At 46.5% G+C, this 26697-nt stretch overlaps 3 non-coding genes across 3 annotated transcripts; all 3 read right to left on the reverse strand.

The window, feature by feature from the left end:
• Positions 1-6291: 6291 nt before the first annotated feature.
• On the reverse strand, positions 6292-6476 carry LOC136573847 (U2 spliceosomal RNA). The gene has a single exon (XR_010786065.1). It is a non-coding gene; the product is annotated as a U2 spliceosomal RNA (small nuclear RNA).
• Positions 6477-14130: 7654 nt separating this feature from the next.
• On the reverse strand, positions 14131-14313 carry LOC136574168 (U2 spliceosomal RNA). Its single transcript, XR_010786273.1, has one exon. It is a non-coding gene; the product is annotated as a U2 spliceosomal RNA (small nuclear RNA).
• A 7695-nt stretch (positions 14314-22008) lies between these two features.
• On the reverse strand, positions 22009-22204 carry LOC136574144 (U2 spliceosomal RNA). The gene has a single exon (XR_010786260.1). It is a non-coding gene; the product is annotated as a U2 spliceosomal RNA (small nuclear RNA).
• Between the last annotated feature and the right edge of the window lie 4493 nt (positions 22205-26697).

A 26697-nucleotide genomic window follows, 5' to 3' on the forward strand; every position in this document is an offset into this window, starting at 1 on the left:
GTACACTTGGGTCTGCTGGCCGCCTGGGCTGGCTCTGGCTGCCCCTGCTGCTCCTGGTTCTGTACTCTATGGGGACAAGAATTATAAAGATGACCAACTCTGCCGCAAAAATGACATTTCTTCCCCATTTGGCACTGGTTTGTCTCGTGGTCTGCACCCCCACACTTCTTACAGGTGCTACCACATTGCTCTTTGTGATGGCCGTATTTTTGACAAACCCTGGAGAAGTCAGGCATCCCCGCAAAGTAGAGATCGCCACTCACATTACCCAATTTAAAACGTGCCGGCGGAAGTCTTATGTCCCCTGGGTAGCTGGGATTTCTTATGCACGTGACCTGGAAACGCCATTTTGATGTCCATATTCCCAACTCGTTCATAATCTTCCCAACACAACAAACTGATTTGAAGTATTCTCGTAGGAAGGATTGCACCTCTTCAACGTTCGTGTAAGGGGAATACATTTTAATCACTACGAGTTTGGTGACATCAAGGACGTGCTCGATTATCTGGACTCCCTCCAACCTGGGATCCTTCTTGATTGGTAAAGCAGAAATTAGGTCACGGAAGATACCTTTCTGCGTAAATGTCACATCGTAAGTCCTTCTCTTAGGGTAGTCCTGAATCGCCAGAATTTCGTGTAATTGGACGTTGAAAACGCCCATGAGCACGTCCTTAACGACGTACGTCAGGCCACGTGCTGCCGCCGTATTCTCTGCCAGAATGACACGTATAGAGTTTAAAATCCGGGCATAAGCCGGTATGAATTCTGGGTTTTCACCCATGTTTTTAGTGCAATTTGCTCCACCAATGTGTTGCAATTGCCCTCTCTTGGTCTGCGAACCAAAAGAGGCTAGGGGGATCGCTGCTCGTTACACGAAGTGGGCGATCCCGCAAGGCCGAGGAGAGGGGTGCCTGAGAGTACCTTCTGACTAAATCTCCTGTACAAAGTACACTTGATCTAGCCAAAAGGCCGAGAAGCGATAACCCGAAATGGGTTTCGCCTGCAGCCCGGCCCGCCCAACTCCACTTCGAAGGCTTGAGGCAACACGCTCAGCCAGCACTCCGGGCGCACCCACAATGCACCCAGGGAGCTGGAAGAACTTTGCATAGCCCTGCCCAATGGCTTCTCAACCGCGCCCTCACACCCACAGTCCTTCTTCTTGCACCATGCTCACGCATCCTAGGCTTGCAGAGCCTGCTGCTGCAGGACTCGTCACCTCCCTACAGAGGATGGTTAAGCCGGCGATGACACTAGAAGCAAGCACTAGTCTGTCTCTGAAGGTGCGTCGGCCGGTCGGTTTGAGGGATCTCTTCGGCTGGCCGCATTTCGAGTGGGGACGGACGGAAACTTTTTACCTAAAATGAGGGAAATTGGCTTCGGCCCCATAGGGCTTTATTGCCTTCCCCTGGGCCGGCCGGCATTAGTAGACCCTAGTAAGGAGAATAATAGAGCGGCATGATCATCCAAACAACTTAAACATACAGCAGGCCTTTTTTCCCCGCCATACATACATAACTACAGATTTTATATTGATCTATATATATAAAGCTGAAAGCCCTCACTGACTCACTCGCCAAAAGTTCTCCAACTTCCCGATGTCGTAGAAACATGAATTTTGGCACGAGCATAGATTATCTCCAAAATAGGAAAAGTAATTGGGTCCCAACTCAATTATTCAATTCTAGCGCAAAAGAATTGGCGTCGAAATTTAACGTACATAATCTAAATCTCTCACTTCCCAATGTCATAGAAACTTAAAACTTGGCACGGGCATTGGATATGTCATAAATAGGAAATGTTAATAGGTCCCAACTTGATTATTCAATTCTATGCGCAAAAGAATTAGCGTCAATTTTACGTACGGAATGTAATTTTCTCACATAGAAACTTAAAATTTGGCACGAGCATTGATTATGTCATAAATAGGAAAAGCTAATGGGTCCCAACTCGATTATTCAATTCTATGCGCAAAAGAATTAGCGTCAAAATTTTACGTACGGAATGTAATTTTCTCACTTATCGGTGTCATAGAAACATGAAATTTGGCACGAGCATTGATTATGTCATAAATAGGAAAAGCTAATGGGTCCCACCTCGATTGTTCAATTCTAAGCGCAAAAGAATTAGCGTCCACATTTTACGTATGGAATCTAATTCTCTCACTTCCTGATGTCATTTTATATAAAGGAAACGTCGCATGGTTACCTCCCGTGGTGTTTTCTGGGTAACACAGAGAACTATGCAAAATGGTGAACATATGTATTTCCGGTATCTCTAAAGTAACCACGACTTCATAAGATTTCCGTGTGAACACCAGATAAACACCAGTACCAAATTAACTCGGGCGAAGCCGGGTATATCAGCTAGTTTATTTATAAACAATCTTAAATCTATCTTTAAAGGGGTTGTCCGGCCACACAGGGTAAAATTTTTTATAATGCTGCTGCTTCCCTTTCAGTAAGGATAGTAACACCCAGCATACAGGGGCTCAAACCGGCAGCCAGATCAGCTGCAATGTCAGTTTATTACCTTAGAATCTGATGTTCACTGCAGCTTTCAAAGATGGCGCCTCTGTGCTGCCTTCCCACAATGCTCTGCGCTCTCCCTCTTCTGTGTGTGCGCTCCCGATGGCAGTAAGAGGCATGAAAAAGCAGGATTTCATGGCCTCCCTCAGCTCACGTCCTAGCCCCGCCCACAACACGCCCACCTCTATTGAACTGCTCTACAGTCTCTCCCCGCCCAGGCCCCGCCCCCTGCTGCATACTATACTCAGAGGGGTTGTAGCCAGGGGACACTTATACACTCATGGTTCAGGATAAAATCCTGGCATGAGTGTATAGTGAATGGAGAGGGGCTGGGGAGAGCCGAGAGAGAACTCTCCTGCAGCCCCCCACTGCAAGGCTACCTACTGCCCCCCCACCCTGCTAAAGTAAAGTAAAACAAAACATTTCCCCACACACACATGCCCTCATAGTGCCCCTCCCACAGCGACCCCCCCCCCCCCGACTTCTGTCAGCCGGGTCCCTGCACACACACATCACTGCATCCCCCCCTTGCACACATCCATCCATCCATCTCTCCCTCTCCACCCCCCCCTTCCCCCGGGACTTCTGACAGCCGGGTCTCCAGACACCACTAACACACACACACACACATCACTGCACCCCCCCTTGCACACATCCATCCATCTCTCCCTCTCCACTCCCCCACCCCCCCATGAGAGCCCGCCCCTCCACTCATTCTTACCTTGGAGATGAAGAGCCAGCAGCCACACCTCCCCTGCAGGCAGAACGGAGCTTCCCAGCGGCTGAAGTTCTTCTGCATATGCACAGAGCTGTGCTGGAGAAGCGCGTCCCCGTCGTCCCGACAAGAAGAGGACAAGAGACTTGTCGGAACCCATGGCAACTGAGGAGCAACACGGGGGGGGGGGGGGGGGCATTCCAAAAGGTAAGTGAATAACTTCTGTTTGCCTAATTTACAATGCATATTACAAAGTGCATTGTATTGGGCAAACAGAAGTAATGAGACCTAATGTTTATGGCCGGACAACCCCTTTAACCCCTTCCTGCTGCAGGGCGTAAGTTTACGTCCTGGCAGCCTGGTACTTGCCGCAACAGGACGTTAACTTACGTCCTGGAGATAGCGCGGGATCACATATGATCCCGCGCTATCCCGCAGCGGGAGCCGGCTGTCAGTTACAGCCGGCCTCCCGCTGTTAACCCCTTCGCTGCCGCGATCTAAGTAGATCGCGGCAGGGAAAGAGTTCACAGAGGGAGCGCGGCTCCCTCTGTGTCTCTGGCCGGAACTCGCGATGTCATCGCGAGAGCCCGGCCTGTCACCATGGCAACAGGACGCCAGACACCGGCGTCCTGTATTGCCTATGCCTATGATCGCTGTATAAGCGATAAGGCATGGCAGAGCAGTAGCTCTGCCATGCCTTATGACAGCGATCATAGGCACAGTGCTGCAAGTCCCTCAGAGAAACACAAATTATGTAAAAAAAAGAAAAATGTAAAAAAAAACCCTTTATGCTTTTTTTCAGATTAGCATAAAAAAAGTAAAAAAAAAAATTAAACCCCACATATTTGGTATTGTCGCGTCCGTAACGACGCATACAATAAGTTGCACATGATTTTGACTGTGCACGCAAAAAAAACGCTAAAAAACTGAGGCAAAATGCTAATTTTTAGCATTTTTCCTCACTAAAAACGCAATAAAACTGATCAAAAAAGCCTTATGTACCCCAAAATGGTATCAGTAAAAACTACAGCTCGTTTCGCAAAAAATAAGCCCTCATAGAGCTCCATACATTGAAAAATAAAAAAGTTATGGGACTTTGAATGCAGCAATTTAGAATAGAAAAAAGATTTCCAAAAAAAGGGTTTTTATTGCAGAAAAGTGGGAAAACCTAAAAAAAAATGTAAGAATTTTGGTATCGTTGTAACCGTACCGACCCGCAGAAAAAATGGAATGTCTCATTTATGCTGCATGATTAACGCTGTAAAAAAAAAATAAAAAAAAATCTATGGCAGAATTGATGCGTTTTCTCTCCCTGCTATCATAAAAAAAAAATAAAAGTTTTACAATATAGTCTATGTACCCAAAAGTGGCACCGATAAAAACTACAGTTCGCCACGCAAAAAACAAGCCCTCACACGGCCGCGTCGACGGAAAAATAAAAAAGTTATGACTTTTGATAAATGGAGAAGAAAATCCGCCAAAAATTGTTGCGTCCTTAAGCCCAAAATAGGCCATGTCATGAAGGGGGTTAATCTATATCTACAAAATCTATAATTCAGAAATCTATATTCTACATAATTAATAAAGATAGACAAACTCACATACATACACACTGTATGCAAATGAGCCAGGTATTTGGCAGGGTGATGTCACTCCCTTGTGATGTCATGAGCCAGGTATTTGGCAGGGTGATGTCACTCCCTTGTGATGTCATCAATTCCAGGATGGTTGTTTCTCTTAACGATTGTGGTTTAAACATGTTACTCACATGCCCCTGTCTGTAACCACCTAGTAAATAGGGGTGAGCTCTGGGCATCTATCCATATCGCCCAGGTGTAATACAATTTATCATAGCCTGACGGGTCATCTAGAAGCCTCATTCTCTCCATACGCTCTATTTCGTGGATCATTGTTATTAGCGGAGTGCATTTTTTATGCAGCACACAAGGGGGAGACAGCGGCCTACCAAAATCTAGTTGGCTGCTGCTGTGGCTTTTTTGAAAAATTTTAAAAAAAAGGTAGGTTCCGTTCTTCCATGGTGAGGAATAGGCAGGGAGGTTCCGTTTTTGCCAGCTGGGGAATGCTTATAGGCAAGGCCTTATCCCTGGTGGTGCATGTAACGTCAGACCACGTTTCAGACATGCAGCAGCAGCGGCGGTGGCAGCAGCAGCATTCAGTCAGTCAATTGCTGACAAACGAGCTCCATGCAAGTTTACATTAAACAGACACATTTCTTTCTTTACTGTATTGACTGCGGTCTGTAATCGAGCGGTTGAACTGTTTCTGTGTCCATGCATTGAATAAAGCAATACATCCTTTTAAAGTAGACATGCGTTCGTTGGAGTTCTTTGCTCCCTAAGTGTTTCTCCATCTCTAAGCGTTGGCCTGGATCTTCATGGACGAATACTGCCCATCCCACGTGGAGCGTGTATCTCAGCCCGCGTGGAGTGCTGCAGTCCAATGAGGTATTCCGTGCTACATAGCAAGCCTCGGGCCTGTGTGATTGGGGGTCCGCTGCTGTCTGTCCACTCTGAAGCGCGCATCCGGGGCCGGCCGCTTTTCGACTACCAGCGACTGCAGGTCACTCACACAGGCTGGTTGGAATGGCCTAGCATTATCCTGATCCGGAGGTGTAACTTGAAGCTGCAGGGCCCCAGTACAAAGTCTGGGACTGGGCCCCCAAACTATAAAGCTTCATTGATGGCATTGGTTTACAATGTGGGGAAGAGAGACTTTATGGGCCCCCTAGGGCTCCGGGCCCCAGGTGCGACTGCACCCGCTGCACATACACCCATGACCCGAATACGTGGCACATACAGACGCAGGCTGCCATATGAACTGGTGTGTGTGTGTGTGTTTTGCTTTCAGTTGTACCTGTGCTGTGCACACTCTGGGAGACGCAGCTGCTCAGTGGATACAATGTTGTGAGCTCCACGGCACAGCAGACGGGCTGAGTGTCAATCAAAGTGCTTGGTTGTTAGCAGCCACAGCTGCGCTGCACCTCTTGCACGTCAGTTTTGTTTTTCTGCTCTTGGAAACTGTTGTAGGAAAGGGGGTGCACCGGTCCTGGAGGTACTGCAATACCAGGTCAATGCGCGGAGTGGACAGAGCAAGCTCTTTTTCCAGCTCCCTGTTCTAAAAATCCATTTAATATATGGTCCCCAGATAGGGGACGTATCAGATATTAAACTGATAAGAACAGATTTTTTTTTTGTTTTTGTAAAATAAACTTTATTTGCACATACAGGTTATTCAATCATTGTAAATCTACAAAATACACTCAAATCACACAATAATGAACAATACTTATAACTTTACAAGGTTTTTCCATTTCTTGAACTTCCAAATCCCTTCGGCATCAGGTACTCCTCGCTTCTTTTTATCATATAAATAACACATATAAAGACGACTCAGGATCAGTCTGACACAATCATCTTCCTCCCAGCATTCCCTTTTATACACATAGATGTTTCGTGCGTCCCAGAGTACCTCTTTAATACATAACATTAACAACCATAAAATATGACTTTTGTCTTTATTCGTGACTCCTATACCAAAAAGCACGAAGGCAAATGATAGATATGTGAGCCCTGTGAGCTCTTTCATCAGGGCTTTCAACTTTCCCAACACTCGTTGTGCGAATCCGCAGTTCCGAAAACATGTAGGATACTCTCTATCCCTCCACAGCGCTGCCGTGGGCATGCTTCGCTGCGCACCAGGTCCCTCTTCTTCTGGACCTCTCTCACTGGTAAGGCCCCTTGCATACTTAACCACATGATGTCATTTTGTCTGTTTGTCCCGTCCTCCCGAGAGAGGTTACCCCAGACTCTTTCTGCCTCTACATGTGTCAGTAAGTCAATGTCTTCTGCCTGTTCTTCTCTCTTACAGATTTGTAGCACCTTTTTATTTCTTAGCTCGTTTTTGTTCAGACCAGTCAAATCATTCTCTTTCACAAACTTTTCCATTCGCACATGCCAGGCTGGGCAAGTAAACGCCACAGGCTGTGTCAGCCTCCTCTCACACCATTGTAACCTGCAGAGCAGCCATCCCCCAATGTATTTGGTCATGAACGCCACTTTAGTATCCCCTTGGATGAGTCTGAGTACGGTCATCATGAAGTTCATCGCTAAGTACAGTTGGACTTCCGGGAAGCCTAAGCCACCGTTTTGTCTGGACTTTACCACTGTGGTTCTTTTCACTCTCTCCATTTTGACCCCCCATAGAAATAGGAACAGGACTCTATTTATTTTCCTGAGCTCCATGTAGCTTGGTGGGAAAATGTTAGCTATGTAGAGCAGCATTGGTAAGATGACACATTTGATGATCAATGTTTTACCTGTGAAGGTTAACTCTCGCAGTTTCCAGAAGTCTATTTTTCTGTTAATTTTATCCCTTACTTCCTCCCAATTCTCATGGCCATCCAAGCGTTCTTCAAACTTGATGCCTAATACTTTTATACTGTCTACAACTTTCACTCCCACATCTGCCACTTCACACTCCCCTCCAAAGCACTTCACCTCACATTTGTCCCAATTTACATGGAAGGCTGATGCCCCGCAGAAGATGTTTGTGTGCAGTTTAGCTCTGCTCAACTCTGCTTTATGCTCAGTCACTATGCAGACGTCATCCATGTAACCAAGAGCCTTCACAGCCTTCCCTCCACTGCCCGGTACCATCATTCCTCTTATAAATTTATCTCTCCGCAACATACAGAACAAGGGTTCCATAGCACAAATAAATACTAACGGGGATAACGGACAGCCTTGTCTGACACCCGAACAGACTCTAATCCTGTTAGTTACAAAGCCACGAAGTAGAATTTGGCTTCCAATCCCATCATAGAGGCTTCTGATAGCTCTTAAGAAACTAGACGGGAAACCCATCCTATCTAATACATTAAACAGAAAGGCATGAGAAAGCCTATCAAAGGCTTTCTCAAAATCTAATGAGAGAACCATCACACTCCGGTCCCTCTGCATCCCATCCCAGAGGACATCTCGGAGTAGGCTTAGGTTCCCTGCAATGGAGCGCTCAGGCACACCACATACCTGATGCTCCTGAACTACCTGGGGTATAACCCTACTCATGCGACTGGCAAGCAACTTGGCGTACCCCTTGTAGTCCACATTAAGCAGGGTGATAGGCCTCCAATTACGCAAGTCTGATTCATCTCCTTTTTTAAAGATTAATACCACCAATCCCGCTTTCATACTTAACCCTATGTTACCTTCCCTCCACATCCACTGATACAACTGCAGTATATCACTACCAACAATAGGCCAGAAGAACAAATAAAATTCCATCGGTAATCCATCCATCCCTGGGGTTTTATTCCGTGTCATGCTCTCAAATACCTTTCTCACCTCATCCTCTGTTATGTCCCTCACTAATGGTGGTAGATCCTCCTCTGCGATCCTGTCGGTAAGGGATCCAATCACTTCCCTCTCTAGACTTGCATCTCTCATCTTTTCACTATACAAGTCTCTATAGAAATCCTCAATTGCCTATGTTACCTCCTCTCCCTTCAGCTCCTTCCCATCCATGTCCCTCACCACACTCACATCCGTTTTACTTTTGACTAACTTTTTAAAGTAAAACCGTGAACAACATTCATCCTTCTCCATTATGTCCAACTTGGCCTGGAACATGATTTGCTTCCCTCTCTCCCGCAGACTCATTCACCTTCTTCCTGGCATCACACAGCTCCTCATCCACATTCACACTGGCCTCCCTTAGTTTATGCAGGACATTCAGTTTAGCATTCACTCTCGCATACATCTCTCTCTTCCTCGCAGCCATCCTGTAGCCTCTTTTCCTGAAGAAGACCCCAATCTTACCTTTCACCCACTCCCACCAGGCCATGACACTCCCAAAGTCATTCTTCCTTCTCTGCCATTCCTCATACACCTTCCTGAAGTCCTCATACACACTCTCATCCTCCAGCAGGCTCACATTCATTTTCCATACACCTCCCATACCGCATGACATCCTCTAACTCACACACACACTTCAGGCACTCATGGTCTGAAAAATTAACCCTCTCCTGGCTGTAACTTAACATTAACAGTTTTAGAAACAAAGATGTAGTCTAAACGAGCGTGCACCCCGCCCCTGTCCGCATGATACGTGTCAGGTACGGGCTTCACCTTTGCTAATGCTACTACATCTAATAAATGGAGGTCAGATGTCATCTGGTTGAGCTGTTTGGCCGTCACATCCATTTTTTCTCCTTGGAGGTGACAGTTCAAATCTCCCACCAAAAAAACTGGCAAACGGCCTGGTAGGAACAACTTTAGTTTTTCAAACAGCTCCTTGCGCTCGTTCTTATCTGGAGGGGCGTACACATTTATGACCCTGAATCGCACATTTCGGAAAGTGACATAAGCCAGAAGACATCTGCCCTCCTCTATGACAACATATTCATCTATAACATAACTGTTGTTTGTAAACAAAATCCCCACACCATCATTTTTGTTTTTTGTGGATGTTGACCACAGCGACTGGCCGTGCGGCCATTCCGAAGCTTTAGGTATAGAAGTCAAACCGCACTCCTGCAGGCAGAGAATGTCAGCAGACCGTGTGGACAGATGCTCTAAAATAGCCGCACGTCTAGCTCTGCTACATATAACCCTTACATTTAGGGATAAAACTGATTAAATTAATGGTTATGAGGATAAAAACAATAACAGGAAAACAACCAACATTACAATACTTTCAGACATTAGGCATTTGCAAGGCACCAACAAACTGCTCAATTGCGTCGGTGTCCAAAAATGGGGAGGATGCCCCACTGCTGGGGGACAGCATGTCCTCCTCTAAGTCTGCCAGCACCTCAAAAGCATTGGTGCTTAAACAAACAGGGGGGCTGGCTGGGCTTTGGGCACAAGGTATGGAGCCCTCAGAGGAGTTTGTAGCACTAGGTGCAGTTTTCAACCTTTTAGATTTGCTTCTTTGCACCAACGCCCAAGAGTCCTCCTCCCCCTCCTGCCTCTTAGGTGCAAGTCCTGGCATAATGCCAGCAGTAGGGGAGCACATAGTTCCTGGAATCACAGAGTTTGTAGAGGAAGGCAAAGACAGTTCCATACTCACAGTACCTGTGTCAGGGATGATGGTGGTGCTGTCATCTGTATCCTCATCATGCTGGGGTCGGGCAGCTGCAGACACTTGTAGCTGGGAGGCCGTGGCTGCCTGATGATCAGCTGTAATATCTCCCAGGGGGGCACTCTGTGCAGCAGGCTCAGCGCTGGAGACCTCAGAGGGCAAACTCTGAGGTACAGGAACTCCCATCGGGTTTACCTCTGCTGCGGTTGCTGTTGTAATCCCTGGCTGTTCTGGCTGGAGTCCTGAGGTGGACGCTTGATTTTGTGCAGTGGTCTGAAACAGTGGCGGCAAGCGACAGACGGCCTCATCCATAGGCATCAATTCTTCTGGTTCAGTAACCCCAGTGTCCAGACCACTTTCAAAGAAAACAGGTCCTCTTCCAGTGCGAGCCGCATCAGCATAACTGCGGCTCGTCATTAGTCCCTTGGGGCAGTTCCTTGCCAGGTGTAAAATAGAGCCACACAGGTCACATTTGCGAGGCTTAGGGCACTGTCCAGCCTCATGGCCGTATACTCCACAATTCCTGCAGCAGCGGCCATTAGGACAGAAGTCTTGTGTGTGTCCAAACTGCAAACACAGCCTGCAGTAGCGGGGCTGGCCTGGGTAGGTCAAGTATCCCCTGTTGCCTCCCAGAGAGGAGGAGGATGGTGGGTGCTTTACTCCTCCGATGCCATTAGGGTCTGTGCGAAAACGCACCCAGAAACGCAGCTTGCCATTAGGGATCCCAAAAGCATTCTTCAGCTTCACTCCTCCACGCACATTGCTGCAGTATCTCTGTAGGAACGCCACCACATGAGAGCTCAGTGAAGGGGTTAAATAGATGCAGAGTCACTGGCTTCTCATCCATCTGGAACAGTGGCAGCAGAATGAAGTCGCTCAGCTTCCCTTCTTCTTTCAGCAGCTTGCAGCGTTCAAAGATATTAAGGCAGAAGCTGTTTGTCTCAAAAGAGACATCAAACAGTCCTTTGCCGGTGTGGTCTTGCAGGCAGAAGATGTCAGCAGCTTTCAGCTTCAGTGCTTCAAAGAGGACTTCCTGGACGAAGGTTCCCAGCTCCACTCTTCTGCAGGAATCTGGCTTAACCAGAAAGCGGATGGTGTTCCGTATAGCCTGAGGCTCCATTTCACCACTCCAAGCGATCGTCTTCTCCGATCCACATGTGATCTTAGCCAAAAGGCTGAGAAGCGATAACCCGAAACGGGATTCACCTGTAGCTCGGCCCGCCCAACTCCACTTCCAAGGCTTGAGGCAACGCGCTCAGCCGGCACTCTGGGCGCACCCACAATGCACCCAGGCAGCTGGGAGAATTGTAAAACTTTCCATAGCCCCGCCCCACGCCTTCTCAACCGTGCCCAGCCTCACACCCTCAGTCCTTCCTCTTGCACCGTGCTCACGCATCCTAGGCTTGCAGAGTCTGCAGCTGCTGCTGCAGGACTCGTCAGCTCCCTACACAGGACAGTTAAGCCGGCGATGACACTAGAAGCAAGCACTAGTTTGTCTCTGAAGGTGCGGCGGCCGGACGGTTTGAGAGATCTCTTCGGCTGGCCGAATTTCGAGTGGGGACGGACAAACATTTTACCCAAAATGAGGGAAATAGGCTTCGGCCCCATAGGGCTTTATTGCCTTCCCCTGGGCCAGCATTAGTAGACCCTAGTAAGGAGAATATTAGAGCGGCATGGTCATCCGAAGAACTTAAAAACATACAGCAGGCCTTTTTTTTCCCGCCATACATACATAACTACAGATTTTATATTTTTTTATACATATATATATATACACACACACACACATAAACAATCTTAAATCTATCTTTAATCTATATCTACAAAATCTATAATTCAGAAATAATCCATATCTATATTCTACATAATTAATAAAGATAGATAGACATACATACATACATACTGTATGCAAATGAGCCAGGTGTTTGGAATGCTGATGATGTCACTCCCTTGTGATGTCATGAGCCAGGTGTATGGCAGGCTGATGTCACTCCATTGTGATGTCATCAATTTAGAAGCATTAATACCGGGTTTGGCAGCCATTCTAGTCAGTCTCTGCTGCAGCTGGGAGACGGGAGATGGTCTTTATTTCCACCAAGAAGCTGCAGAACTACCGGTAACTGCATCATTTTTATTTTATTCAATATAGGTTTTATTGGTTTCATGGAGGGGGGGAAACGTTTGCCTTATCTCAAAGCAATGTAAAATTAACTTTGACAATGAAACTTAATAAATAAATTTCGAGTTGAACTATATCATGTTTGTCTGTGATATTTTATAAGGTCTACAAACAGGGGAATGAGGGGAGGGTAAGGGGGGGGGGAGTGGTAAGGGATGGTAGGTATCTATGACACGGGAGAAAGAGAAAATAAAAAAAAAGGGGGGGGGGGCGGGCTCCGGGATTGTTGTTTCTCTTTACTATTGTGGTTTAAACGTGTTACTCACATGTCCCTGTCTGTAACCACCTAGTAAATAGGGGTGAGCTCCGGGCATCTATCCATATCGCCCAGGTGTGATACAATTTATCATAGCCTGACGGCTCATCTAGAAGCCTCATTCTCTCCATACGCTCTATTTCGTGGATCATTGTTATTTTTAGCGGAGTGCATTTTTTATGCAGCACACAAGGGGGAGACAGCGGCCTACCAAAATCTAGTTGGCTGCTGCTGTGGCTTTCTTTTTTTTTAAAAAAAAAGGTAGGTTCCGTTCTTCCATGGTGAGGAATAGGCAGGGAGGTTCCGTTTTTGCCAGCTGGGGAATGCTTATAGGCAAGTGCATGTAACATCAGACCACGTTTTTAGACATGCAGCAGCGGCGGTGGCAGCAGCAGCAGCATTCAGTCAGTCAGTGGCATTCAGTCAGTCAGTGGCTGACAAACGAGCTCCATGCAAGTTTACATTAAACAGACACATTTCTTTCTTTACTGTATTGACTGCGGTCTTTATCGAGCGGTTGAACTGTTTCTGTGTCCATGCATTGAATAAAGCAATACCTCCTTGTAAAGTAGACGTCCGTTCGTTGGAGTTCTTTGCTCCCCGAGTGTTGCTCCATCTCTAAGCGTTGGCCTGGATCTTCATGGACGAATACTGCCCATCCCATGTGGAGCGTGTATCTCAGCCCGCGTGGAGTGCTGCAGTCCAATGAGGTATTCCGTGCTGCATAGCAAGCCTTGGGCCTGTGTGATTGGGGGTCCGCTGCTGTCTGTCCACTCTGAAGCGCGCATCCGGGGCCGGGCGGCCGCTTTTCGACTACCAGCGACTGCAGGTCACTCACACAGGCTGGTTGGAATGGCCTAGCATTATCCTGATCCGGAGGTGTAACTTCAAGCTGCGGGGCCCCAGTACAAAGTCTGGAACTGGGCCCCCAAACTATAAAGCTTCATTGATAGCATTGGTTTACAATGTGGGGAAGAGAGACTTTATGGGCCCCCTGGGGCTCCGGGCCCCCTGCACATACACCCATGACCCGAATACGTGGAGCATACAGACGCAGGCTGCCAGGATACGCTGTGCCTGCCCGATGTTTCCAACTTGGCTATTAGCGCAGCGGTAGGTACGAACTATAGAGTGCGGCTGCCATATGAACTGGTGTGTGTGTGTGTGTGTGTTGTTTTGCTTCCAGTTGTACCTGTGCTGTGCACACTCTGGCAGACGCAGCTGCTCAGTGGATACAATGTTGCGAGCAGACGGGCTGAGTGTCAATCAAAGTGCTTGGGTGGTAGCAGCAGCCGCCACAGCTGCGCTGCACCTCTTGCTCGTCGTGTCTGTTTTTGAATACTGAAATAAGAAAGGGGGTGCACCGGTCCTGGAGGTACTGCAATACCAGGTCAATGCGCGGAGTGGACAGAGCAAGCTCTTTTTCCAGCTCCCTGTTCTAAAAATCCATTTAATATATGGTCTTCAGATAGGGGACGTATCAGATATTAAACTGATAAGAGATTTTTTTTTTTTTTTTTATAAACCAAAGGTTTTTATTTATTTACAACATAATAAATCCAACACATTATACAACAGAAATACATTACAAATCATGACAAATCAACTAATTGTATCCATTTTTTAACTTTCCATATTCCTTCCGCATCGACTCCATCCTTTCTTTTGTCCCATAAATAAATGAAGTATAATTTCCCCAACACCATTCGCACGCTGTCCCTCTCACTTACATCCTTCCTCTTGAACACATACACATTCCTTACATCCCACAACACTTCCTTCACACATGCCATAAACAACCACAACAGTCTCTCTCTCACACTGCCTCTCGCACCCAAACCAAACATAACTAACTCAAAGGACATGAAATTAACTCCTGTTATTTCTTTACATAACAGACCAAGTCTCCGCAGCACATTCTGTGCATGGCTGCAATTCCAAAATACATGAACCACATTCTCACATCCACCGCACCCCTCTCTCGGACATCTCTCACTCCTCACCAAACCTCTCACACGCTGAAACTCTCGCACCGGTAACACGCCATGCAGACTCTGCCATACAATCTCACTCTGCCTATTGCTCATCCCATCCATCCGCACTTTCTTCCACACTCTCTCCACATTCACTCTGCTAACAGAATTAATATCAGACATCTCATCCTTACTCTCAATCATTTGTTTCACCATTCGCTTATTCTTAAGTACATTCACTTCACAGTCATCCAACTCAAACTTCGCCACAAAACATACCGTCCATTCATACCACTTGGGGATCTGGAAAGCAACTGGTTTCCTCAAGTCGTATTCGCACCATTTCCTGCGTACAAACCATCTCCCTGCTAGATACCGCATCATACACGCTCCTTTTGTGGTCTTTTGCAGCATGCTCACTAGGTAGACTACACTGTTGCATCCAAAATAGGACTCTAAATTAGGAAAGCCCATCCCTCCTCTCTCCCAACTCTTGAATACTACCTCCCTCCTCAGACGTTCCATTTTGGACCCCCAGAAAAAAAGGAACATAACTCTGTTTATCCTCCTCTGACCCATGTATCCCGGAGGGAAACCTAAAGCCACATACAAGAAAATGGGCAAAATTACGCTCTTCAGTATAACGATTTTCCCTATCATGGTGAGATTGCGCAATTTCCAAAAGTGTAATCTGTTCTCTACCTTCTGTCTTGCATCCTCCCAGCTCTCCTCTCCCTGTAGATTGTTATTAAATTTGATGCCTAAGATTTTAATTGGCCCGGACACAATATTTAAACCTGTTTCTGCACTCACTCCAGTCTCACCAAACACCTTGCACTCACTTTTGTCCAAGTTGACGCGGAATGCAGACGCACCACAAAACACAGACACTAACAGCTTCACTCTCCTCACTGCACTCTCAGACTCAGACATCACACACACATCATCCATATACGCACATACCTTTAGCTCTCTGCCGTCACTACCTGGGATGTGGATCCCCCTTACCATCTTATCTTGTCTTATCAGGCATAGTAACGGCTCCATGGCGCAGATGAAAACCACGGCCGACAGCGGACACCCCTGACGCACACCAGACATCACATTCACTCTCCTTCCAACCTTCCCATTCACTAACATACTACTATAAATCCTTTCATACAGACTCCTCACTCGCTCTACAAACATACCCGGGAACCCCATGCGCACCAACACTCGGAACAAGAAACCATGCGACAACCTATCATACGCTTTTTCAAAGTCCAAGCTCACCACATACACACTCTTCTTTCGCTCCTTACAATCACCCAGACAATCCCGCACCAGACACAGACTCTCATGCACCCTCCTACCAGGGACCGCACAGTACTGGTCCTCACTCACCACACTCTCCACTACCGCACGCATCCGATTTGCAATGATTTTAGCGTAGATCTTGTAATCAGTATTTAAAAGCGTAATCGGGCGCCAGTTTTTTAGATTTTTCAAATCGCCCTTTTTGGGTATTAAAACCACCACTCCACCTCGCATACTTTCAGCCATATCCACATTCGCCCACATGTACTGGCACACTTCACACACATCTTTCCCTATCACACTCCACAGCATACGGTAATACTCTATAGGTAATCCATCCATACCAGGCGTTTTATTAGCGGCCATACCCTGGACCGCCTCCCACACCTCTTTAGTAGTAATATTATGTGTGACGGACGCTTGCTCCGCCTCCCCTAACTTGTTTTCCAGCATACTTAGTACGTCATCCTCCAGGACTTCATCCCTCCATTTTTCTTTATATAGGTCCTCATAGAAGGATGCTATCTCCTCATGCACCTCCTCCCCCCTCACTTCCCCTCCTGTCTCTTTCTCTAATATCTCAAAAGTAGGTTTTTTAGAAAACACTTTTTTGAAGAAAAAACGTCAACATGTCTCATCATGCAGCATTTTGTCTAGTTTAGCGCGGTACATTATACTTTTCCCTTTTTCCGCTAGAAAGTTGTTTATCTGCCTTCTGACTCTCAAGATGTCTTCTCGTCTATTCCACTATCACGTAATTTCATCAACAGGCTTAGTCTATTGCCAAGCCTCGTATATTCTTCGTTTCCCTGGCTGCTTTGTATCCCACTGACCTAAAAAAAGCCTTAGTTTTTCCCTTCACCCAGTCCCACCAATCTAAGATGTTTGCAAACTCCTCCTTTCTTTCCCTCCACTTCTTATACAGGCCTTCATATTGTTTTTTAATATTCTGCCCCTCTAGAAGCTTTAGGTTCAGCTTCCAGACTCCCCTCCCCCACACCACACTCTTCCCCACCTCCACTCCACATAGCAGACACTCATGGTCAGAGAAAGGCGCCATTTCTTGTACATAACTTAAAGCAGATAAATTCTCTGATAAGAAACAAAAATCAATCTTGGAGTGGACCCCACCCCTGTCCGCATGGTATGTGTTAAGATAAGGGGATATGCCACATACTTGCTGAATATCCCTTAAACGAAAATCCGTACATAACTCAAATAACAGTTTTGCAGACACGTCAAGAGCTTTTTTCGAGATGTCACAATTCATGTCACCAATAAGAATGGTAGGTATTCTTCCCTGCATGAATAACTTGATCTTACTGAATAAGGCGCTCCTCTCTTGCTTTTCAGCAGGTGCATATACATTTATAATGCGGAATTGCGTACCTCTATGTGATAGCACTGCGGAAATGCATCTTCCCGCCTCAATGACTTCGCTACTTTGTAGCGCCAAATCCCTGGAATTAATCAGTATGCCGACTCCATCGTTTTTGTTATATGTACTCCCAGACCATACTGCAGCACCATAAGGCCATTCTGACGGGCTAATATCAGTGTTTATTCCACACTCTTGAAGGCAAATTAAGTCAGCTTTTTTCTGACGCAGGAAACTAAAAATTGCTGCCCTTCTTGCCTTTGATTTAAACACGCGTACGTTTTGGGAGCATATAAACAGAGCCATAATAGGTGTAAATTAACGACAAGTGCCTTAATTCATGCAGACGTCATAATAAATATCATGCACTATATACTTTTAACACTTAAAGTGGCTTAACCACAAAATACACATAATGCATAAATGCATGGTAGTTCATTTTATAACTCCTCACCGCTCTCACCGGGGCACTCGAAGTCCTGCGCCAAAGCCTCGAACGGATTGCTGACCTCCATAAGAGTCTCATTACTTTTTATGCATTTCCTTTTTTTGGCTGCGTTTTTCTCAGCAACCTCTGCAAACTCCTCCTCACTGGAATCGCTGAGTCCAACTCCCCCCTCCCTCTTCTACAGGACTGCTTCAGGAGATGAAAACTCCTCAATGTTCCCTAAGGGGTTAATGGGGCTGTCCACCTCCTCAATAATCTCCTCCAGCTGTCTAATTACTCCAGCAACCTGATCTTCAGGAGTAGTACTCCCAACAGTCGGCTTCTGACGCCCAATCTTTCTTTTGATGTTCTCCTCTACTTCTTGGGCTCTCACCTCTGCCGCTTTTGTTTTTTTTTTACTCGGCAGACTTCTCCTTGTCAGTAGTCTGGGGGGGGGGGGGGGGGGGGGGGGGTATTGCACTAGTCTCCGCCGCCGTCACCACAGGCTTAGACCCCTTAGTAACGTCACTTACAGCAGCGGGTGTGACGCCGCTAGTGGAAGCCGCATTACCAGCAGCTGCGACACCGCTGGCAGTAGCCTCATGACCAGTAGCTGCCACGTTGGTTTTGGCTTTCCAGGCACTCCTGGACGGTCTATTCAGGGGGCAGTCTCTGCACACATGATCATCGTCCCCGCATAGGTCACAGCGCTTTGGTTTGGGGCAACTGCCGGCATGATGCCCGGTCTCTTGGCAGTTCCTACAAACTAGTCCGCTAGAACAATCTTCTTTGGTGTGCCCAAATTGATTACAATTCCTACAGAAGGTAGGCTGCCCCGGGTAATACAAGTATCCCCGGTTTCCTGCGATGGTAAAGTTCGCCGGTGGGTGCATTACTCCCCCAATTTTACTGGCGTCCATCCTTAATCTAACCCAAAATTTGTATTTGGAATTAAAGATGCCGAGAATGTTTGTCATTTTTTCTCCTCCTCTTACTTGGTCACAGTATCGTCTAAGGAAGCTGACAATCATGTCCTTGTCCGTATACGGATTATAGACGTGCAATATTAGTGGCTTTTCCTGAATGCCAAATAAGGGAATTACCTTTATGCCTTGTAGAAGCGGGATGTCCTTGTGGCTCCTCAACCACTCAAATACGTTTAAGCAGACTCCTTCCCCTCAAAAGGTGACGTCATATTGACCAATTCTGGGGAAATCTTGGACGCAAAAAATTTCCTCCTTGGGCACTCCGATCTCCACCATAATGATGTCCCGGACGACGTAAACAACGGTGTTCTTCGTTCCACTTTTCGGGTCCACCGTAAAACGAACAGTATTCTGGATACCAGCCATTTTTCAGTACGCCTGTCGATTACTCGGAATCACAGCAAGAATACTGCCAAGCAGTAAAGCGATCACCTAAGCCCTCCAAGCTAGATCACTACACGTGATCGTAGCCAAAAGGCCGAGAAGCGATAACCCGAAACGGGTTTCACCTGTAGCCCGGCCCGCCCAACTCCACTTCCAAGGCTTGAGGCAACACGCTCAGTCGGCACTCTGGGCGCACCCACAATGCACCCAGGCAGCTGGGAGAATTGGAAAACTTTCCATAGCCCCGCCCCAAGCCTTCTCAACCGCGCCCAGCCTCACACCCTCAGTCCTTCCTCTTGCACCGTGCTCACGCATCCTAGGCTTGCAGAGCCTGCTGCTGCTGCTGCAGGACTCGTCAGCTCCCTACAAAGGATGGTTAAGTCGGCGATCACACTAGAAGCAAGCACTAGTTTGTCTCTGAAGGTGCGTCGGCCGGTCGGTTGGAGGGATCTCTTCGGCCGGCCGCATTTCCAGTGGGGACGGATGGAAACTTTTTACCTAAAATAAGGGAAATTGGCTTCGGCCCCGTAGGGCTTTATTGCCTTCCCCTGGGCCAGCATTAGTAGACCCTAGTAAGGAGAATATTAGAGCGGCATGGTCATGCGAAGAACTTAAAAACATACAGCAGGCCTTTTTTTCCCGCCATACATACCTAACTACAGATTTTATATTTTTTTTACATATATACATTGTGTGTGTGTGTGTGTATATATATATATATATATATATATATATATATATATATATACATATATATATACATACATACACACACACAATCTTAAATCTATCTTTAATCTATATCTACAAAATCTGTAATTCAGAAATAATCCATATCTATATTCTACATAATTAATAAAGATAGACTCACATACATACATACTGTATGCAAATGAGCCAGGTGTTTGGAAGGCTGATGATGTCACTCCTTTGTGATGTCATGAGCCGGGTGTATGGCAGGCTGATGTCACTCCATTGTGATGTCATCAATTTAGAAGCATTAATACCGGGCTCAGCAGCCATTTTAGTCAGTCTCTGCTGCAGCTGGGAGATGGGAGATGGTCTTTATTTCCACCAAAAAGCTGCAGAACTACCGGTAACTGCATCATTTTTATTTTATTCAATATAGGTTTTATTGGTTTCATGGAGGAGGGGAAACTTTGCCTTATCTCAAAGCAATGTAAAAATAACTTTGACAATGAAACTTAATAAATAAATTTCGAGTTAAACTATATCATGTTTGTCTGTGATATTTTATAAGGTCTACAAACAGGGGAATGAGGGGAGGGTAAGGGGGGGGGAGTGGTAACGGAGGGTAGGTATCTATGACACGGGAGAAAGAGAAAATAAAACAAAAGGGGGGGGGGGGCAGGCTCCGGGATTGTTGTTTCTCTTTACTATTGTGGTTTAAACGTGTTACTCACATGTCCCTGTCTGTAACCACCTAGTAAATAGGGGTGAGCTACGGGCATCTATCCATATCGCCCAGGTGTGATACAGTTTATCATAGCCTGACGGCTCATCTAGAAGCCTCATTCTCTCCATACGCTCTATTTCGTGGATCATTGTTATTTTTAGCGGAGTGCATTTTTTATGCAGCACACAAGGGGGAGACAGCGGCCTACCAAAATCTAGTTGGCTGCTGCTGTGGCTTTCTTTTTTTTAAAAAAAAGGTAGGTTCCGTTCTTCCATGGTGAGAAATAGGCAGGGAGGTTCCGTTTTTGCCAGCTGGGGAATGCTTATAGGCAAGGCCTTATCCCTGGTGGTGCATGTAACGTCAGACCACGTTTCAGACATGCAGCAGCAGCGGCGGTGGCAGCAGCAGCATTCAGTCCGTCAGTGGCTGACAAACGAGCTCCATGCAAGTTTACATTAAACAGACACATTTCTTTCTTTACTGTATTGACTGCGGTCTGTAATCGAGCGGTTGAACTGTTTGTGTCCATGCATTGAATAAAGCAATACATCCTTGTAAAGTAGACGTCCGTTCGTTGGAGTTCTTTGCTCCCCGAGTGTTGCTCCATCTCTAAGCGTTGGCCTGGATCTTCATGGACGAATACTGCCCATCCCACGTGGAGCGTGTATCTCAGCCCGCGTGGAGTGCTACAGTCCAATGAGGTATTCCGTGCTGCATAGCAAGCCTCGGGCCTGTGTGATTGGGGGTCCGCTGCTGTCTGTCCACTCTGAAGCGCGCATCCAGGGCCGGCCGGGCGGCCGCTTTTCGACTACCAGCGACTGCAGGTCACTCACACAGGCTGGTTGGAATGGCCTAGCATTATCCTGATCCGGAGGTGTAACTTGAAGCTGCGGGGCCCCAGTACAAAGTCTGGAACTGGGCCCCCAAACTATAAAGCTTCATTGATAGCATTGATTTGCAATGTGGGGAAGAGAGACTTTATGGGCCCCCTAGGGCTCCGGGCCCCAGGTGCGACCGCATCCCCTGCACATACACCCATGACCCGAATACGTGGGGCATGCAGACGCAGGCTGCCAGGATACGCTGTGCCTGCCCGATGTTTCCAACTTATTAGCGTAGCGGTAGGTACGAACTATAGAGTGCGGCTGCCATATGAACTGGTGTGTGTGTGTGTGTGTTGTTTTGCTTCCAGTTGTACCTGTGCTGTGCACACTCTGGCAGACGCAGCTGCTCAGTGGATACAATGTTGCGAGCAGACGGGCTGAGTGTCAATCAAAGTGCTTGGGTGGTGGTAGCAGCAGCCGCCACAGCTGCGCTGCACCTCTTGCTCGTCGGTTTTGTTGTTCTGCTTTTGGAAACTGTTGTAGGAAAGGGGGTGCACCGGTCCTGGAGGTACTGCAATACCAGGTCAATGCGTGGAGTGGACAGAGCAAGCTCTTTTTCCAGCTCCCTGTTCTAAAAATCCATTTAATATATGGTCCCCAGATAGGGGACGTATCAGATATTAAACTGATAACAGATTTTTTACATTTATTATGTATCAAATCATTAACAACAAAAATCAATAATTGCAATAGGTAAGGTCAGAAAAAATGGACAATTATTCAAAACAACATATTCCACAGGTGAATGTTCCACAAGCTGAGGGCTTTTCTTCTCCCCAGATTCTTCTTGTCCAGCAGGTAATACATATAAAGTTCACTTTTTGCTAGTTTCAAACAGTCTCTTACATTTATGCAGTCTCTTTTAAATAATAAAATGTTCCTCGTTTTCCATAGTGCGTTTTTTTTGCAGCTTAAAGTGCACCACGGGACTCTTTCTTTGTCTGGTGTCATATTTGAAAATACACCGTAAAAAATAACTTCGTGGCTCAAAAAATCAATGCCAGCTAAAAACTTTAAAAACTGGCAACACTCCCTCCAGACCTCCTGTGCAAAAAAGCAGTTCCACATTATGTGCAAGACAGTCTCATCATCGCTACATTGTTGTCGGAGACATACCGCTGTATTACTTAGCCTCCTTCTGTGCTGGAAGTCCCTTGTCGGCAGACACTCGTGGACCGTCATCCAGGCGATATCTTTGTGCTCGTTGGTTAGATAAGGTGCGTGCACTCTCCTCCAGATGGAAGCGCATCTGCTGTAAGAAAAACTTAAAACAGGTGTCATTATCTCTCGCCTTTTGACTTCTAAAACCAACTTTCTTGCGTCTTTTAAAATCTCTGAGCGGAGAGAATCCAGGCAGTACAGTCTTATTATCCTCTCTAAGACGACATACTGTTTAGGCGAGAATATTAAAACCGGAGAGGTCAGTGGAAATGACACCCATTTCCGCTTCCTAAAAACATGTCCGGCCGCGTACCTTAAAAAGTAGGACCAGGTGTTATCTAAGGACATGGTTTTAAAACAGAGGCTAAAAAATTTTGAGTGCAAAAATAACTTAATCTCTGGAACGTTCTTACCTCCGAGGCCATGCGACTTGTACATAATTTGCTTACTGAGCTTCTCAAACTTTGAGCTCCACACAAACTGGAATAGCATTCTCTGCAGCTTCTTTGTGGTGACTTCATTTGGAGGGAAAACAATACTCAGGTACAGCATGATAGGGAGCAAGAGGGCCTTAATAATTAATACTTTCCCTTCTAGGGTCAGCTTCCTGAGCTTCCAGAAGTCGATCTTTTTCTGTATCTTCTCTCTGACAGCTTCCCAGCTTTGGACTCCTTCGTTTTGTTTGTCAAATACTACACCTAAGATCGTGATTCCATCTGACTGCATCTTCAGGTTAGGGATGACCACATCCAACCAGTCTCCAATGGTGAAGCAGCTGCTCTTATTTACATTCAACTTGAAAGCTGAGGCTTCACAAAAAAACTCAGTTATTCTTATGGCTCGCCTCAAAGCCGCTGGTGTGGTACAACAAATAGAGATGTCATCCATGTATCCTAGGACTTTGACTTCTTTCCCCTGGCCGCCAGGGATTGGCACACCTTTAATCACTTTATCCCTCCGGATCATCGATAATAAGGGTTCTATTGCACAGATGAATAAAATCGGTGACAAGGGGCAGCCTTGCTTGACCCCTGAACGCAGCTGGATCTCTTCTGTTAATGAGCCATTTATTAAAATTTTGCTAAAAGAGTCCTTATATAAGAGTGCAATCTGTTTGATAAAACTTTCAGGAAAACGCATTGCTCTTAAAACCGCCCATAAAAACCTATGTGAGACACGGTCAAAAGCCTTCTGAAAATCAAGCGACAAAAAGGCTACACTTTGCTTCCTGTCTTGTTGGTACCAGATGATGTCTCGGATAAGATTCAGGTGCTCATGTATTCCTCTTCCTGGTACTCCGCACACTTGGTCCGCATTAATGACTTTATTTAAAACCCCTTTAAAACGGTTTACTAAAACTTTAGACATTAGCTTATAGTCCACATTCAGCAGTGTGATGGGTCTCCAGTTCTCCAAACGGGTTCGGTCTCCCTTCTTGAACAAAATAGAAACAACTCCACTCCTCCAAGACAGGGGCAACACCTCACGTTTAAAGGCTTCTTTAAAAACTGCATGCAGATCAACGCTAAAAAAGTCCCAAAATGTTCTGTAGAATTCAACCGGTAAACCGTCAATACCAGGGGTTTTCCCATACGAGAGACTCTTAATAGCAGCATCTAACTCTGGCAAAGTGACTTCTGTGCAAAGTGTCTCTTGGTCTTCTTTCTCTAATTTGCCCTGCAAGGCACCCAGAGCATCCTCAGTGAAAGACCAGTCTATGCGTTTTTCATCAAAAAGCTCTTGATAAAACTCTTTTGCTTTGGTGAGCATGCCTCCTGACGATGTCTCACCTTCTAGTTCGGTAATCATTTCTTTGGTGGAAACAACTTTCTTGAAAAAAAATCTAGAACATTTCTCGTCGCTCTCCATAGTTTTAACTTTAGAGTTATAGATCAGTTCTTTACCTCTGGAGTGAATTTCTTTAGTGATCTCTCTCTTTGTGTTGGCAATAATATCTTCCATATCCACTCCATTGGCCTTCAATTTGTAGCAGGTCTGCAGCTTGGTGCAGAGCCTTCTATGCCAGCTGATTTTCTCTCTTGCCCTGGTGATACTGGCTTTTACAAAAAACTGCTTAATCTCCTTTTTGCTTTGCTCCCACCAGTCCAGCAGGGAGGTGTAGCGGTCTTGCCTGTTCTTCAGCTTCTTGTAGAAAGCAATAAACTCCTCTCTGATGCTGCGGTCTTCTAGCAGTTGTGTGTTCAGTCTCCACACACCTCTGTCTCTACAGAGGCCAGGCAGTTCTAGTTGCGCAAGTACTAACTTGTGATCTGAGAATATGTTGGAGACCAAGTCCATTGACCTGGCGATAACTTGTTCTGTCCCACAGATTAAGTCGATGCGAGATTTCGAAGTCACGCTCTCCCAGGTATATCCTGGATCGCTCTTGTGCAGTACTCTCCAAATGTCTTTAAGTCTGAAGTCATCCAACAGGTCCTTAAGTTGTTTCTCTGTCTTGTCTTTTCTGGGCGCCTCAGCACCCCACCTCTTCTCCCCAGGCAGGACACAATTAAAATCGCCACAGATTATCAAAGGCAAAGAGCCTGGCAGATAGTACTGTAGATCCTCGAATAGCTGGGATCGCTCCTCCTTCAATGGTGAGGCATAGATAGATAGCAGCCTGAACTCTACTCCCCGGAAGCTTACATTTAGGAGAAGGGCTCTTCCAGGAACGACCTGTAAAAAGGAATGGACTTTAAATTCATGGGACTTAAACAGAACTCCGATGCCTGTCGCTCTGTTCTCATTGTCTCCAGACCATATGGATGGTCCCAAAGTCCAGCTTTCTCTCAAATCCGCATAGTTTGGGCTGTAGTCAATCCCACACTCTTGTAGGCATATAATATCACAGTTCATGGTGGACAAAAAAGAAAACAAGGCAGCCCTTCTTGTAGGACTCCTCAGGCTTCTCACATTTAGTGAGGCGATTCCAATGTTGCGGGCCATTTAGGAGGTCAGGCACTACTGCTGTCCGAGTCCGTCATAATCCCAGCTGTTCCAGGGCTCGAGACGTTCTCTGACGAATCGGAAAACCTGATGTTAGTTGGGTCAGAAGGGGGTGGTTCCGCAGGGGGCTCAGGTAGTTGCAGCCTAGAAGGAACCGGTTTATAGAGGCGAGTGTCTGAAGTCTCAGTGGATGTTTCCCCCGGTTGTAAAGAGCTGGATTTTACCAGCACCTTCTTTGCAGTGTCTTGTCTTTTGTCAGCCGCCTTTTTCCTTTTCCGCTGTACCTCCCACTCCATCTCGCCCTCCGTATCTTCGGTGTTGGGGCCCTCGGCAGCAGCAGAAGGGCTTTAAGTGGCTTCAACCTCAGACCCCCCTGCCCCGGGCGCATCCCCCTCTGGATCATCGGACACCTTGGACCAGTCAACAGGAATTTTGGTATTATCAGTTAGGTCCTTTACAGGCTGTTCTTCAGGGACAACGCTAGCTGGTGATGCTTGCGCTTTAGATGTGCCCTCCAATACAGGGTGTTTTTTGAGCACATCCGAATACGATCGGCTGCTTTTTTTCAATGGACAGTCTTTAAAAGTATGCCCAGACACTTTGCAAATGTTGCAGACGATTGTGTTCTTACAGCTCATGGTAGCATGCCCTTTCCTGTAGCATTTCTTACAAACCGCTACCTCCTCCTTGCAGGTTTCATACACATGCCCGAACTCCATGCACTTTCTGCAGAATAAAGGCATTCCAGGGCAAAAGAGACGACCACGATCCCTTCCAATCATAAAGCTTGATGGGGGGTGCCTTAAACCCTCGATTCCCTCCGGGCTCTGCTGGAATTTGACAAAGAACTTATATTTGCCAGTCCATAACTGCTTTGAATTCAGCACCTTATGAGAGAAACGTACCTCAGAGCAGTAGGTCCACAGAAAGCGGGTGATATCATCAAAGTCCACATATGGGTTGCTCATATGGACTACCAGAGGCTTCTCACCTCCAGAATAAAGCACCACAAAAGATAGTCCTTTTAGGTTCTCCTCGTGCAGGTTCGCATTAATCTGACGAAAGCAG

This window comes from Eleutherodactylus coqui, chromosome 7 (genome assembly GCF_035609145.1).
Source record: "Eleutherodactylus coqui strain aEleCoq1 chromosome 7, aEleCoq1.hap1, whole genome shotgun sequence".
Taxonomy (NCBI): domain Eukaryota; kingdom Metazoa; phylum Chordata; class Amphibia; order Anura; family Eleutherodactylidae; genus Eleutherodactylus; species Eleutherodactylus coqui.